At 43.0% G+C, this 15324-nt stretch overlaps 2 protein-coding genes across 7 annotated transcripts in view; one reads left to right on the forward strand and one right to left on the reverse strand.

Moving 5' to 3' along the window:
* The window catches only part of LOC120893205, a 137423-nt gene extending 122809 nt beyond the window's left edge, over positions 1–14614 (reverse strand). For 4 of the 6 annotated variants that reach the window (XR_005738113.1, XR_005738117.1, XM_040294958.1 and 1 more), the window contains exon 1: positions 13056–14613. The gene's annotated coding sequence lies outside the window, so the exon portion shown is untranslated. Of the gene's footprint in view, positions 1–13055 lie in introns of all 6 variants that reach the window. The other 2 variants (XR_005738116.1, XR_005738114.1) reach the window with 2 other exon arrangements.
* The window catches only part of LOC120893206 (pseudouridine-metabolizing bifunctional protein C1861.05), a 183843-nt gene that overhangs the window by 129201 nt on the left and 39318 nt on the right, over positions 1–15324 (forward strand). The gene's annotated exons all lie outside the window — the stretch shown is intronic.

Raw genomic sequence — 15324 nt, forward strand, 5'->3', positions numbered from 1 at the left:
GTGACATTGTGTAAAGAAATCTTGGAATCTTTCTTTAGTTATTATTTAAATGAAAATTGAAGACATTTCTCTAAATCGTGGAAAGATAGAAATGAGAAATTGAATCAGATCAATCAGATTTTTTCAACATCAATAAAATTGTATTGTAAACAACTACAACTAAACGCCATCTAACAAACGAAACGAAACGATCATGATCACAATATTTTCCGAGAGTAATTAATAGAAAAAATACAACACTTGTTTTTCACCACAAACGTTTTTTCTTTAATCCCAATTGGCCATGATCCAACAGTTTTGGCAACTCAACCCACCCATCATCCAAAACCAGCCCACAGTGCTATGGCGGCATAGCTCGCGCAAAACCCAGGTTTGAGCTAAAAATAGGCGCCCTACATTCTTCCCTCTGCCCAAGAACCTCTTATCAAACAAATAAAAACGAACCGAGAAGATACTTTCCGCCGGTTACAAAGGCATATTCAGCGATCCTTCGAGATGATTCCGTACCATTACCATGCGGCTCAACGCCTCCCGATGGCTCGTACGACACCACCGTTCCTGTAATCCGTGTACCATCCGAACCGACAACTCTAGTGCCTGCTTGCTTCGGACTCTCATTGCCATCAAACTTTTCGCAACGAGCGCTTTGCGCTCTGACCTTTTGCTGCTGCCTTTGTCGAGCCTTTTCAATGTAGTTGCTGCACCTAACCTCGTTACGTCGAGAGATGAAGCTATCGATCCGGCCAGCAAGCTCCTGCCAACCGAAGAATCCTTTGTACGTGTCTTCGTCCCCTTTGCCTCATACTTTCTGATTCAATGTTCTACGTAGTGCTCTACGTTCACTGCCACCGGCACAGAGGCACATTGGGGGCAGAGCTCCTTAAAGTCTTGGTGGGTTTGCTCTTGAACAAGGTTTTCCAAAAACCGTGTCTAATCTACACCGAACCTATGGCAATCGAAGAAATGGTCGTATTCGTCTTTATGCTTCGCATTCTTTTTCAATCCTTCATGCGAAAGGCCGGCTGACCTTCTGGTCGATAGCCCTTGCATCAATGCTTCATTTGCTTCTTTTTCGGATCAGATACGGCCGCTTCTTCAAATTCTATTCATCCACTGCATCGGTACTGTTTGACTGCAGGAAGCAAAACGACATCAATAATGAAGGTACTTTCTCCTTCCGGATAATCCGAAGGAATGGACTAGGAAAATAGCAAATACATGAAAATGGTCCCTATTTGAATCAGACTAGGTTCGTTGATCTTCCGACAAACGGTTTCTTTGTCAAACGCCCGAATGCCTTGGTGGGGATATTGAACATTCTACTCCATAGTGATACCGAATGTGTCTTTGTTGCGAATTTTCGATTTCGAACGTCTGGTTTACTCCGCTCGTGTTTTTTGGACTTTTACACACGGACAACCTTCGCCTTTCGGTATGTATTATTCATACCAAACGTTGTAGTGTAGTGTTGTGAGCTTGGATATCTGCTTCTAATAAAGACGTTGGTGAAATGGACAAAATGCCCCTCACAATACTACACCAAGCCGTGTATTTTTTGTTTTTTTTTTTTTTTACTTTTACACACACAATATCACAACCGTTTCAAAGTAATCAAACATGGCTATAACCACCAACAACGTCCACAACATTTTAGAAATGAAAACAGTGCTGTCATTCCCATTGGAACGTATTTCTCACTAATGTGAGTAAAAATTAGGGACCAAGGGAACAGAAAACTAAACAATGTTGTCCCATGCTGATAAATAAATAACTTTTCGCAAACACAATTCTTCCCCCGCGCGAATGGTGCGGTTGCTGGGCATGAAAAACAGTTACAATTTTCTCGCGTATCTCCCTTGAGCAGAAGTTTTATTACACTTTTTTTTTGTTACGCCACTCATTCCGCCCGGAAGAAGGAAGGAAAAGTGCCACCTCATTAGCTGAGCAAAATTGGAAGAAAGCAAGCAGCAGCAACAAAACAAAAAAACACAACTACTGTGCAGAAAAGGATCACGATTTTGCTGCCTTCCCGAAAGGTGGCATCTCGGTAATTGGAATGGTAATAAAATATCCATCCATGGCGGGACATGCCGGGATTGGACGGCAGTTGGTCGGTTGTCTCGTAACAAAACGTGGCATAAATTTGGATCGGTTAGTGGGACGGCATGATGAGGAGGGGAGGAGGAGTAGCGGTTTACTTTATTTCGATAGGACTGTTTCGCTGGTTAGTTGTTCTTATTCGTACCGTATCGTCCGGGTCGTAACTAGCCGGGATGTTTGTAGCAAAAACAATTTATGCCAAGGACATACGGCAGCGAGATGAGATTGTTTTTCCATACCGTAGTCCCGCCGTGCGCAAGTATAGTCGGTAGGATGCAACTATTTATGGGGTCTATTTAATATGTTTAATTAGCAATCATAAAGCGCTTGGAATGCGGTAATTATATAAGAACGGAAACTATATTTAGCGCTCGCGTATAATGCGTTGTTTGGATGCTACTACGATTCGAGAAGAGCGGTAGTAGAAACTACCGTAGTGTACGCTTCGAAATGAACGACTTTAAGATGTTCAAAATGTTATTTTCAAAGCAGTCAAATATGTTTGTGTCCATTTACTGGCACTTAGTTATGTCTACCCCGCTTGTTCATACTTTTGAATATTTTGGATGTAACTCCCATTCGTTAATAAAAGTAAAGAAACGTACAATAAACCTGCACAACAGCAAACGTAATAAAACTTAATGCAAAACCATACTTGTAAAGAGAAAAAGTACAACAGGAAAACAATTACATTATACAAGGTAACGGATTCCTAAATATTGTGCAACGAAATACTACATTGCTCCTATCTATTGTTATCGAGTTCAAGGTAACTTTAGGCAAACCTCCTCCATTACTTCATTTTTACTTTTCATTTGGCAACTACTTTTCCCATGATTTGCATCACTTCGCACAAGCTTTCCCTTTTGTGTATCGAATCCTCTAATAATGGAAAGGTTACCCAGAACCCTTGCTGCTGCACCACAGTGAACTTTTGTATATGAAGTTGGTGCGGCATACGGTTGCTCAATATATGTCTTACTCTCTCATAGCTATTGGTAAACTTTCAACAAGTGCAGCAGAGCGGAGGCTGATGCTCTTTCGCCGTAAGGCGCGTATTTAGGATGTGTCTGTATCAAAATGTTGAAACCATCTTCTAACATAACAAAACTGCTGCGTTATATGTTTTGGCTTACGCTCGTGTAAGCCCTTGCACGACTGGGTGCACACATGTATGCTCCTGGTTCTCGTACAACATGTCAGCAAACTGTGCGCGTTCATTGTCCTCTACCCAAAACAAAAGATTCGTTTCAGATCAAAATAAAACATGTAATGGATGCAAAACATCGGCTGTAAATTACCAAAGTAAGACTAACAAAATGCTAATGTTTAGCTTAGTGCATCCTGTATAGCATCTTTAAAGACAGCAGATGGTCTTGCTTATTGCGATGCTTCAAAGTATGTTACGACTAAGCTTTCAGCTCATTAAATCGCTCATTTCGGTCAGGTAGAAAGAGGGCAAACAAAAACTTTCCCAATAAATCAAACAAAGCTTCTGGCAGGTTCTTCAAATACTCGGGAATTGCAATTTTAAGGCACTTCCCTACCTCTCGTCCCTACGGTCGCACTATCTCTTTCTTACCACCCTCAACAACATTGTGTCCGAAAAATCCATTTTCCTGGGATTATCTGCTCATCCTCGTGACATTAAGGGATTTTCCACGTACATGGTACTGCCGATCCATCCGCCCGTCCATTCGATCCCTGCTCGCACCGTACCGTTTCAAATCCGAAAACAATTTCCCAACAATGTCTCTCCGAAACACCAGGTAGCTATTAAAAAATATCCTACAGCATCTTCATCCCATCCCATCGGCTCGTGTTTCGTACGAGAAATATCTATTACGCGCGCTGCAATTACCGTCGCGCAAAATACCCCACAACGGTGGCCACTGTCTCCACCAAACCCACCCCACCCTGTAATGGCCTGCAAAACAGTTCAATTCCAAAATGATCCCCCATACTCTTGCAACAACCGTAACTCTCGTTGGCTGTAACAGTTCTGCTTATCTGCTCACCCACTTGGCAGTTGGATTTGTCTTTCTCTGTCTCGCTCTCTCTACCTCTATCTTTCTTTCTATCTATATATCTCTATATATCTCTCTTTCTCTCTATCTCGCTCTCTCTCCCTCTCTTCCTCCTTCTCTCCGCTCTCTCTTTTACTACCTCACTCAACTGTAAAGTGAACCATGCAAACGGTTCACGGCAACTAGATTGATATCGGCATGGAATGGGGTTGTTGTATCGATTGCAAAAAATAGACAAGAAGCCGCGTGTGTCGCGTCTGCCACAACACACCACGTGTTCACAAATTTCCTGTCACCGGTTCAGTTTGACAACATACTCACAGTGCACCAGACGGCCACACATACATATTTGCGAGAAGAAGGTGCATAGTAAGATGGGACGAAAATCTCATTTCATCACCCGGATCACATCAACCGTAGAAAGGTGTGCAGGGACGTTCTAGGGCGAGGAAAACAAGGTGGGGTGCGAACCAAGCACAGGCAGAGGTTTTGTGTATGTACACCTGTTTTTCTTTGGGGTGTGGAATTTTCCGAATTTCTTCCCTTCGAAAACGATCGAATGGACGACAACCCGACAGCGCCATTCCCGGTATCGGTGAAACCCGACCGGTAGCATGGTATAAACCCTTCCCGTTGTCCACCGTTTCGTAACTACCGCCAGCCGTTCGCCATTGCCTGGAGCTCCACTTCCTCCTAACGGTATCATCGGACGTAAAATACCGCGGGTCTATCAGTTGATGAGTGGATTATTTTTAACCAGCTTCACGCAACGGCTCGACACACACACACTTGGGATGGGAGAAATGAGACGGACAGAAAGAAAGTGGCAGGTTGGATCGAGAGGGGAAGGTGTACAGGAAAGTCACCCATGCATGCTAGTGGTGCGGCTAGAGGCGGCTATGGAAAGAGTTTTATTTAGTGCTAAAAATAAAGGCTAATGGGGGTTTGATCTTTTTATAGGCAGTTCTCTTCTGTACTGCAGTGCGTTCGCGTGCTCGGTGTACCGTGTGCGCTCTGTACCTTTCTATTTGTTTGGTCTAATCCAAGACAATAACATCTCCCGTCCATTCACAACATCACCAAACAATAGACTGCTTTCGGTGTGTGAAATACTCGATCGAAATAATATAGTTCAGTAATAAGGTTTTTTTTTACTATTTTGATCATTTATTAATGAATACTAATACCTTTCACGGCATCCCTCGTCGGCACGAACCGTAAAATGACACAATGCATGCACGTCATTGACCTCGCGTGCATGTTAGTAGCGAACGTTCGATCGATATTTCGATCGATAACGAAACCATCTGTTATATTACTAAGCCTAGCGAGGGAATCCCTTTCGCTGGCTTAGCACTTTTAAGCTTCTTCTCGCAAAGTTCACTCGTTTAAGCCCTATCCCTACCATCAAATTGAGGGCACAGAAGGTTAAATTACCAACGATTTTGTCGCTACTTGCCTGAACCGCACACAATCCCCGCTTTGTGCCATCGCTTCGTTAGGGACGCAACTACAGATTGCGGTCAAGATGAGCTATCAAGATTTGAGGAATTGGAAACGACGGTGGAGGATTGTGACGGAGGGAAAAGGATAACAAGAGCGGATGATGTTTGATGCTCGTGGTGCCTGTTTTACCAGCAGGAGATCCGCTTCAATCCGCTCAAGCACCACGCGCATGGAAAAGCTGTCGCTCATTTGCATGGGATCCCGCTGGTCCTTTCGTTGCCATGCCTCGGTAAGATAAGACATTGACTTTCATTGATTTATGCCACCCGCGCGGACCATTGTGGCATTGTGCGGCACTGGCGACCACTACCCCGTAGGGTGTAGAGATGATCGAAGCGATAAATATGCTAATATCACTACTTTCCGACACTTACTTATCACTGGGTGTGTCGATTTTTTTATTTTATTTATGGTTGTGCTTGCTGTTTGAGATGCGAAATACTGAAATCGCGTTGGCTTGAGACTTGGTTTAAATTTGCGGTAAAAGGGTAGTTACTATGCTTGCACTGGTACCGTGAATGGATGATGTAATATATCATTTCCGAATTCAAATGACTTTGTTGGAGAAGAACGTTTATTTTCTATACAATATTTATCGTACCTCGGTGATTTACTTTCCTTTTACCAAAAAAGTACATATTAACAGAGTTCCCATGGTCCCATGGTAACTCACACGACTTTACAACATGCCCGTCGTGAGTTCAAGTCTAGAATGGATCGTCCCCTCGTAGCAAGGACCGCCAAGGTCGTTACACTAAAAAGAAGAACAAGATTAACCAGTAAATTATAGACGGTAAGGATTAAAAATTATCAACTAGCGGTTCTGTTGGTGCTATCACTAAAAATACAACATTAAAATAAAATAAATTTCGACGAAATTAAATTGAGTAAAGATGCAAAATAGTTAATCACACGTGGGATTTGTATGATCGGCTGGTGCTTTCAGTGGAATCGGTAAAAAGGATTTCTTTTGAAGATGATGAAACATCTTGAAAATCAACCCTCCCATTCTGACATGAAGATAAATTGTCCCCTTCTCTGTCCGACGTCCCTAGTAGAGTGACAGATGGCAACAGGGAAAAAAAGCCTCTCGATCTAAAACGTAGACCGACCGGTTCCAATGCCGACGGAAAACCGACTTTTGATGAGGGACAACACTAAGCAAAAGGTCGTCCTGGTGTCATTTAACGTCTCCCTTCATTCTCTGTCCCCCTCAGCCGCACCGAGTGGGAAGCAAAACTAGTGAATGCTTTCTGATGGATTTTTTGTCCCCTGGGAAACAAAAGATCCTCAACCTAACAGCAAACTAATTTGCTTCGGAATCTTGCTCTTGTCGCTGTTTCAGTTCCATCCCAGTATTGGGCCCTCCCGTTTGCCGGGTTTCTTCAAGGGACAGCACAGATTATCATAATAATGATGGGTGGTTTTCTCGGAATGGATTTGCGGGCATTGGGCAAAGCGAAAATCAAATGCGACCATCCCATATACTTCCGACGAGCGCTCTAACGATGACACCCTTGACGGGGCGGATTTTCGCAGAGACATAGGTGCTGATGGACGGGCCGTGGTCCGAAGAGTCTCGCTGGAAGTGAACTAACGAAGATGTTGTTGACAAACTCGTTCAGATTGTCCCCATCATACCGGCTGAGGAATGACAGTGGTGGCGATGGGGGGTGGGGGGTGGGTCCAATAGATTTTCGTAATGATTTTCGGCCCACCGAAGAAAGTGTTACGTATCAAAGGCAAAAGACGGTGTGTTATGAACTATTCATCCACAAGAGCTTAGTAAGAGCCTTAAGCCAAAACGGAAATGTTTCTATTTGCCTTGGGCACGATATTCAATCGGACGATGGGAAGGAAAACAGATAAAACAAAAAAAAAGAAGGTTTTTTATGTTTACGGAACGACCAGAATCAGTTACGGTGATATAGTTGTGAACGACCTTTCATAGCATCGCTCAGGAAACGTATCCTGTTCTGTGAAAAGCTGTAAATTGGAATATCCGATGGATGTTGTAGGCTTTCGTGGAAACCACAGAGAAATAGACAGAACGCTTTCCAATCGATCAATGATGAATGAAGCGAATGCCCTTATTGGTGTAATTCAATCTCATTTGTATCCCGGGAAATGTTTGGGTATAATTATTCGTCATAGATTATTATAGAACTGCAATTATGACTTGCTCGTAATTCGTTCGTTGATTTCACAAGCCGCACATGTTTACTACTGTGGCGATTTGAACGTTTACGTTGACCTCGTTTTGAACTGACCAGTACCAGCACGGTATAGTAATAATCGTAATCATGATCGTCATTATTGTTCGCTTCTAGTACACAGCCAATGGATCGACCATTTACACAGCTTGCACATCGGACAAATCGAATATATTTCCATCTCTGTCGGCAGTTGCGCCATAAACGTCTGTAATGATATTTACGATTGCAGCAAACTTTTATGCACCTTTCGATGCAGCTGGAGATGTGTGTTCAGTATCATTGACCGGGTGCCAAAAGTCATTACTTGTATTCGCAATCAAATGGAACTCCCGTGAGCGTAAGTTACTATTCGAGCGTTGGACTCATTCGATCGATCGTACAATTCATGTTCGGAAAGTATTAGCATTAGTTAAAGCCACTGATCAAACATGATGAGTTAGAATATCTTTAAATGTTAATGGGCGAATTGTTTTGCTATAAATCAAAACTCTCTAGTTTTTTAATCCTGCTATACTCTGAATGACGATTACTTTAAAAATAATTGAAAATGTTTGAACTGATAGTGGCTGAAAATACTTTCTTTTCTTTTCTTTTGTATAAACTGTTTTTTACGCAAAACTTATGATGTAATACATGTATAGATGTATATGGCCCGCAAACTTACAATAATGTTGAGTCAAGATTATACCATTGATAAAATAATCTATCAAACGTTGTATCTGGAAATACTTATAACTATCATTTCCGTCAGTTTAAAAATATTAAATTTAACTTAGTATTATTACTTTTGTTTTGGAAATATAAACGCAAAAACACGTCACACGCCTTGATTTGGAAAGCGTTCTATAACATTTCTCATTTTAAACTGACATTTTAAAATGCACTTCTACTTTGAGGCCCATTTCAAAGCATTCTGTCAAAACAATCAATAAATCAATCATGACCACACCCCACCGTCTACTGGAGCTTTAAACAAATGGCATGTGTAGATTGGACGCAAGCGGCCCGCAGCTCGTTCAAGTCGCTTCGCGTCAGTGCCAATGCACGGCGTTTGCCCTTTGCCTCGCAGTCCTGCAGATTGTCATAATCCATCATCGTAAAAATATTGTGTAATAAACATAACCTGCTGCCACTTAATGGCCTACCGTTTCTTGGTATCTTTGTTTTGTTTTTCGCTTTTGGTTTGGTCAGGCACGAAAACACTCTGGCACAGTGCAAACGTACTAACAAAACGGTCAATCGTTTCCAGCTACTGGTCCCGTGTCCTGTTCAATTTGACGTTCGCAATCATCGATGGATAGATGTTCGCGTCTCGGACTAACACGACCACTACCGGACCGGGCAGGGACACACCGGTCACGACATCTTTGCCAGACAGCAGTGTTGGTTTTGCCTTTTGCTTCTCCACTTCTACAAATTGTGCCCTGACTAAATCTAGACCGCGTAGTTTTTATAACCTGTGGTCGCTACGTTCGCCCCATCATCGAAACGACTTGTTTAACGAAGGGGAAAAAGCTGTTCGATCAACTGATAAGCGATAGTGCCGTTTGTTTGACAAGAAAAAACTACTGTCGTCAGTTTTTGCTCCCAGTTCACGTTGAGTCTTTTTTTTATAAGGTATTCTTATGGTGACCTAACGAGCTTCAGTTAGCCAGTAAACGTGTGCGTTCCGTGTCTACCTTGTCTTTGATAGAGAGAATAGTTTATCATAATTTTCCAATATTTCTTATGACTGATTCTTTTCCTTTTTCGCTCTAATTACGTCACTATAAATGGGATGATAATGGGGAGGTATGTGTTTTGTTGAAGCTTTGACATTGGATTATGTAATATTTTGTGTATCAGGAGGACAACAACTACAACCTCCTGAAGCTCATTGGAAGGATATACTGAATACATTCATTCAATACATGTATATACATACACTTATTTAATTATTATTTAGAAAATTATGCCTCACTGATGGACATATATACCTACAAATATTGTTTATTTATTTATTTATTTATTTATTTTAATATCCAGGCGATTAATATCCAGGCGTCTCCATCACCAGGCGTCTCCACCACAAGGCAATATCGTTATTAATATTATATATTTATTCGACAAGACGGCCGAAGCCATAATAATGTCAATTTAAATAAAAATAATATCTTTATTCGACTAGGCATTATCTTTACATTGGCAGCTTCGATGTTTTGTTATCATCCAAACACAACACTTTCAACATAATTAATCCTCCTGCCATTGAAATAAATTGCGTGATAAGACTAACTCTCAACCGAAACTGTATTAACTAACACTAACTAAGGGTCACACCGCTGTGCCACTCATAAAGTATCTCATTCACTTAATCAATAACTTTGTGACATTGCAGCAAACCATCTGCTCCAGTCACACGGAGCCTTTTTCCCATATTGTTTCCCCTTCGTCCAAGCACTGAGCATAACTTTTTCCCGTGCAACGGGAAAATTCTTTGAAAGTAAAACATTGCAGTAGCCTCACAGAGTCCACAGTTGAAGTGCAACGCGCTTGCACCGGTAAAAAAGTAGAATGAAACTGTTTGCTTCTTGCGCTGTGCCGCAATCGTTGTTAGGGCAAAAGTTTCGTTTTGTTTTGTATCTTTTTTTATTTGTGCCTCACTCTTTCGGTGTCATGATCTTCCCCACAGTGGATCCAATAAACTTTAGATTAATACCATTAGCGAAGGTCAGTTCCGAGGAAAAAGTTTGACGGAGATGATAGGCAAGGGACGAACGAAGGAATAGGTCATACCCGCTGCGCAGAAATAAAAGAAGATGAACTTTAACAACAAGAAGTGCGCACCATGGTGATAGTTGGTTAGTTTTGTAGAGTTCTTAGGCTGATTGTAAAATATAAGGCTTACTAGTAGACGATTTTTGTAATGATATTGCCTGGTTAACACATGTGTAGCTAATAACACTCTTGCGCTATAATACGATTATTTTAATCGACTATCAAACAGCGAAAATTGGCTTTTGTATAGCTTGCCATGTTCGTGAATAGATGGACAAAATTGAAAACTGCCCCATTTTGTGAAGTAATTAAACGTTTCATCAGCCGATCTAAATTACGATCTGTGATGTTGGGCCAATTTACACCCACGAATGAAAGCTTTATGACCAACGATGGATGAACCTTTCTGATAAACGGTTTTGATAAAAACTGTAACAAAAAGCTTTCATTCTAACGACCCGCTTCCCATGGATGGTTAATTAAATTAAAGCTTTCGCCCTCACAACATTCACTGTAATAGCGTGTACGGCAAAATGAGCATTGGATTTGTGTCACGCTTGATCGAATCAAACTTTATGATAAAGCCTTTTTAATCGCACTCAATTGTATTTTCAGCATGGAAATAGGTTTGTTGAATTTAAATACTTGACTATATCCACTTCAAATGCATTTCATGGAATGGAGGAGTTGTGTGTTTTCTTTTCGGAACAGATTTATTTTTATTTTTAAAAGCCTTGTTTCATACAATAAGCATAGAAAGATACAATCAGTAGAAAAGAACGCTGCTAAAACACTCGAAATCTATTATCTATAATATAAGACAAAACAAGATGTATAGAGAAAAACCATTACCTAAAACAAACGTAAATTTGTTAGTCTGTGAGCCACACTGTGCATTAACATTCACGCTGTGTACGAGTAGAGATTTGCCTCGAAAAATACAAATCACCTTATTACAGCACAAAAGTGCACACAAAGGCACTGTCCAGACGATCCGGCCAAATCACTACAACAAACCATCGAGACCGAGTTTGTTACAATGGGTCCCGAGGCAGCGGCCCCAGTTTGACCTTGTTTTAACCATCCTAGTCCTACCATACCACTCTTCCCCCCCTCCCCTTCTGGAGAAGGCAGCAAAGGCGAAAGCGCACAACCGTCCTCATTCTCATTATCAATGTCTTTATCGTCCAACGCTGGGGAAAGTGCTTCATTTGCGCGGCACTGCTCGACCCCATCGGGGTGCACCATGCTCGAGGGGCGTTGGTTAACCATCCCACAACATTTCCCCCGGACGGCAACCGAAATGGTACCCAACCACACCCCTTTCGGCTGTGTGGCAGATAATGACCGAACCGATTTAACCTCCAGCATCTTGCTACTGTCGAACTTGCTTTCACTTGTCCTCGTTGTGATGCGCTTTTTGCTACCGTTTGCTCCTATCAGCTGATTATTTGCGCAATGTATTTGCCCCGATGAATCGGATGGGATGGTACGAACGAAAATGGCTAGATTTAGATGTGCGTTTCGTTTGCTTCTTGAACACTTGCGTCGAAATGAAAGTGGCGTGGGCAATATTCAAACCAAACCAAGCGTTATGAAGCGTTATACCTTTCGATTCAGCGCGCTTCTGAATTGTGTTGCTTTTTTTTCTTTTGACAGAGAACAGACCCCAAACCAAACCAACAGACACACACTGCAGTCTCAGCTCATGAAGGCTCAAAATCACTTCCACCCCACTTTTGCGTACCGACAAGACACTTACGAACATTAGCAAGATCATGAAAATGTGGAAATGTGAAAAGTTGTTCAATATTGCAAAGCGCACCAACAATCCGGCAACACATCGCCGATTGCAGATCCGTCTGCTAATTGTTACACGAAACTTAAGCTTCCTCGTCTCGATTCCGACCCTTGCTTTCCACCCCCTCGGTCGCATCCGGGCGACCGTCCGATGTGAGATAAAGACGTCCGGCATTAAGACGATGCCACACAGTGCTTTGATATTCTACCCCGACCAACATTGCCTGCGCCAGTGTACGCGGGCACGTGAAAAGGGTTTGTGGTTTTACTTTTCCTGAGACAGAGGGGCAAGCGCTCTGTGGAAGAGGATCACAGCGGCAGTTGCAGGGGAAGATGAAATATCCTTTTAAAGTCCGCCACCGTTATCTCTCGCACGGATGCGATTAGTATCCCATTTCCGTTTCAACGAGTGTGGCACGATCTCGTTTTTGGACCCTTTTTCGCTCGGCGCAAAAATACCTGCCATTTTGAAGGAGCCACAATCTACACCATCCAGGGAAAGAACGAGACGAGAAGGGAAAAGTGTAGGAAACTCCGAATATAGAGTCATGCACGTTTCTGGAATCTGTAAAAGGTGCGCAAAGCTTCTGTGTGTGTATGTATGTGTCTAGGGGGTTTTTTTTCTCCATCCTGTTGTTTTTGGGTGTACCTTGTTAGAAGAGGTCGAAGGAAATCACCTTGTTGTTTTGTTTTATTTCTCTGCTTGAAGGTTGAGGAAAATCCTTTTCGTTGCGGTGTTGTAGAAATAAACGGCTGCACAGTCGTGTACTGTTTGTACGTTGTGTGTTTCTTTTTTTTACATTTACAACCTTAGCTCGTTCATCTCTTACGCACGCACATCGCCAACAAACAGCGGAAGCACACAGATACACACACCCACAAACAAACGCACTCAAACACACGCACTCGCCAGTTGTCTTGGAGTCGGGTCTGGCGGCCCTTTTTTGGTCGATAATTGTTGAATATTTGATTAGATTATTTTATTCACCTTCACACTATCCTTCGCACAATGGCGCCCCTGCCCGGACTCTACAGCGGGTAACAGGGTGTGGCAGGTCGTTCACACACTCCAGTTACCTTCACCGCACCAGATCGTTACACTAATTACACTGCTGGAGAAACATCACAAATGAAACAATTTCTTCTCTTCTCCGAACTCTTCTACCGCACAGAGATCAACGGTTGATCAGCAGTGAGTAATCTTCACTCGGAACAGCGAACACGATACACGATTTTTATGCACGCCGTGCAACAACACACTGCTGTGCTAAACTCACATAAGCTCTCACATGGCGTCGCACAGTGTTGCCGATTCACCGTGCGCACGTAAATGGAAATTCCAAACCAACCATCCAATCAACCCCCTGTTATCGTTTCGTCGCCCAGTTGATCTCGCTGGATTGTTTCACAAACACCTCAACGACCTTTCCACTGGAATTTTCTATTTCGTAATACACTCAAACACACACACACGCGCGCGATACTTGTTTTGGATTATCCGCTGTATTTCACTTTACTATCATAATTAAAGGATGCAGCCATTTTTGCGTGAACGCGATCGATCCTCGTTTCATCTCAATGTGCGTATGTGTGTGACAGTGCAATCAGCGTATCAGCTGGTAGCAACACACTTCACTCCCGCACAAACACACACACACATTACACACAAACACTTTATCACATACCCACGCAGGCTGTTTTCATTCGCATTCACTTCACACCTTTTCTCCGCTTGTACTGCGTTCTTTTGCTTTGCGAAACACAGGCTTCCAGAATTACAACGTTTACACCTCAATCACTTGGCCGCGCGGTCCGAGAGTTGTCCGCCGACGTTATGTATGAACCTATGCATGCACCGTGTTGTGTTTGCATGTGTGCGTGCGTGTGTAGATTTTCTTTTTGTCAGTATCTCGTCCTTTTTCACGTCCGCTCGACCGCTCGACGACGAACCGCAGCTGAACGTCACTGAAATCGAACTGAAGACGGTATGCGCCCGAAACGCGTTTGGTTCGCGTGCCACGCCGTACGGCGCGGCGCCAGTTCGTTTGCAGAGCGAAATTCGGACCGATTGGGCCGTTTGCTCCCGAGCGGCGTTTGTTTCTCCCGCGCTTACACTCTGGCAAACGATGGCGTGTGTGTGTGTGTGTGCACACGAGAGTAAATAGTGTGAACCGCAGCAAAGGCATGCCAATGTTCAGTGCCGTATGAGATGCTGAGAGCATGGGAGGGAATAATCGATCTGCTCACCGTTTCTGCGCTCACCAGTACTCTTGCTTGCGTTCCGACGAACTGCTCGAAAGTGTTTCATCACACACCATAAGGAACTGCTCGAAACGCAAGGATATACCGGTATTTGCTTTGGTCGGACGTGGACAGATTTCACAACTACACCCAAATCCAAACAGATGGACAGACAGTTGGTATGTGAATATGAGAGTTCTATTCTAACCACCTCAAATCCCCCTTCCTCTTCTACCTCCTATATTCTTGTCGCTCTGCTGAGAAACGGACGAAGCTTGAGACGCTGTCCCCTTCGCACAACCGACGTCCCCGTCTCGGTTGATTCTAAAGGACTGCTGCCGAATTTTACACGCGTTTGTTTCTCCGCCCGCTGAAGTGGGTTGGCCACTTGAGGTTAAGTGCCGTTGTCAGATTGCTTTCAAAACAATTGTTTGGAAAGTGCTGGGAGGAAAATTGTCCATGCGTACCCTCGCGCTCTCCCGCCCACATTATACCCGTCTGCGCTCTTTCGCAGATACGTAGCGCAATTTTTCTCTCCTTACCTCGGCACAAGAAAGGGCACCAGCACTTGTTTAAAGCACAATGGCAGGCATTCTTTCCGGCAGAATAACTCAAACAGACGAAATTGTTTTTTAGGTATGGTAGAATACACGAGCCAACACACAAAACACACACAC

This window comes from Anopheles arabiensis, chromosome 2 (genome assembly GCF_016920715.1).
Source record: "Anopheles arabiensis isolate DONGOLA chromosome 2, AaraD3, whole genome shotgun sequence".
Lineage (NCBI taxonomy): Eukaryota > Metazoa > Arthropoda > Insecta > Diptera > Culicidae > Anopheles > Anopheles arabiensis.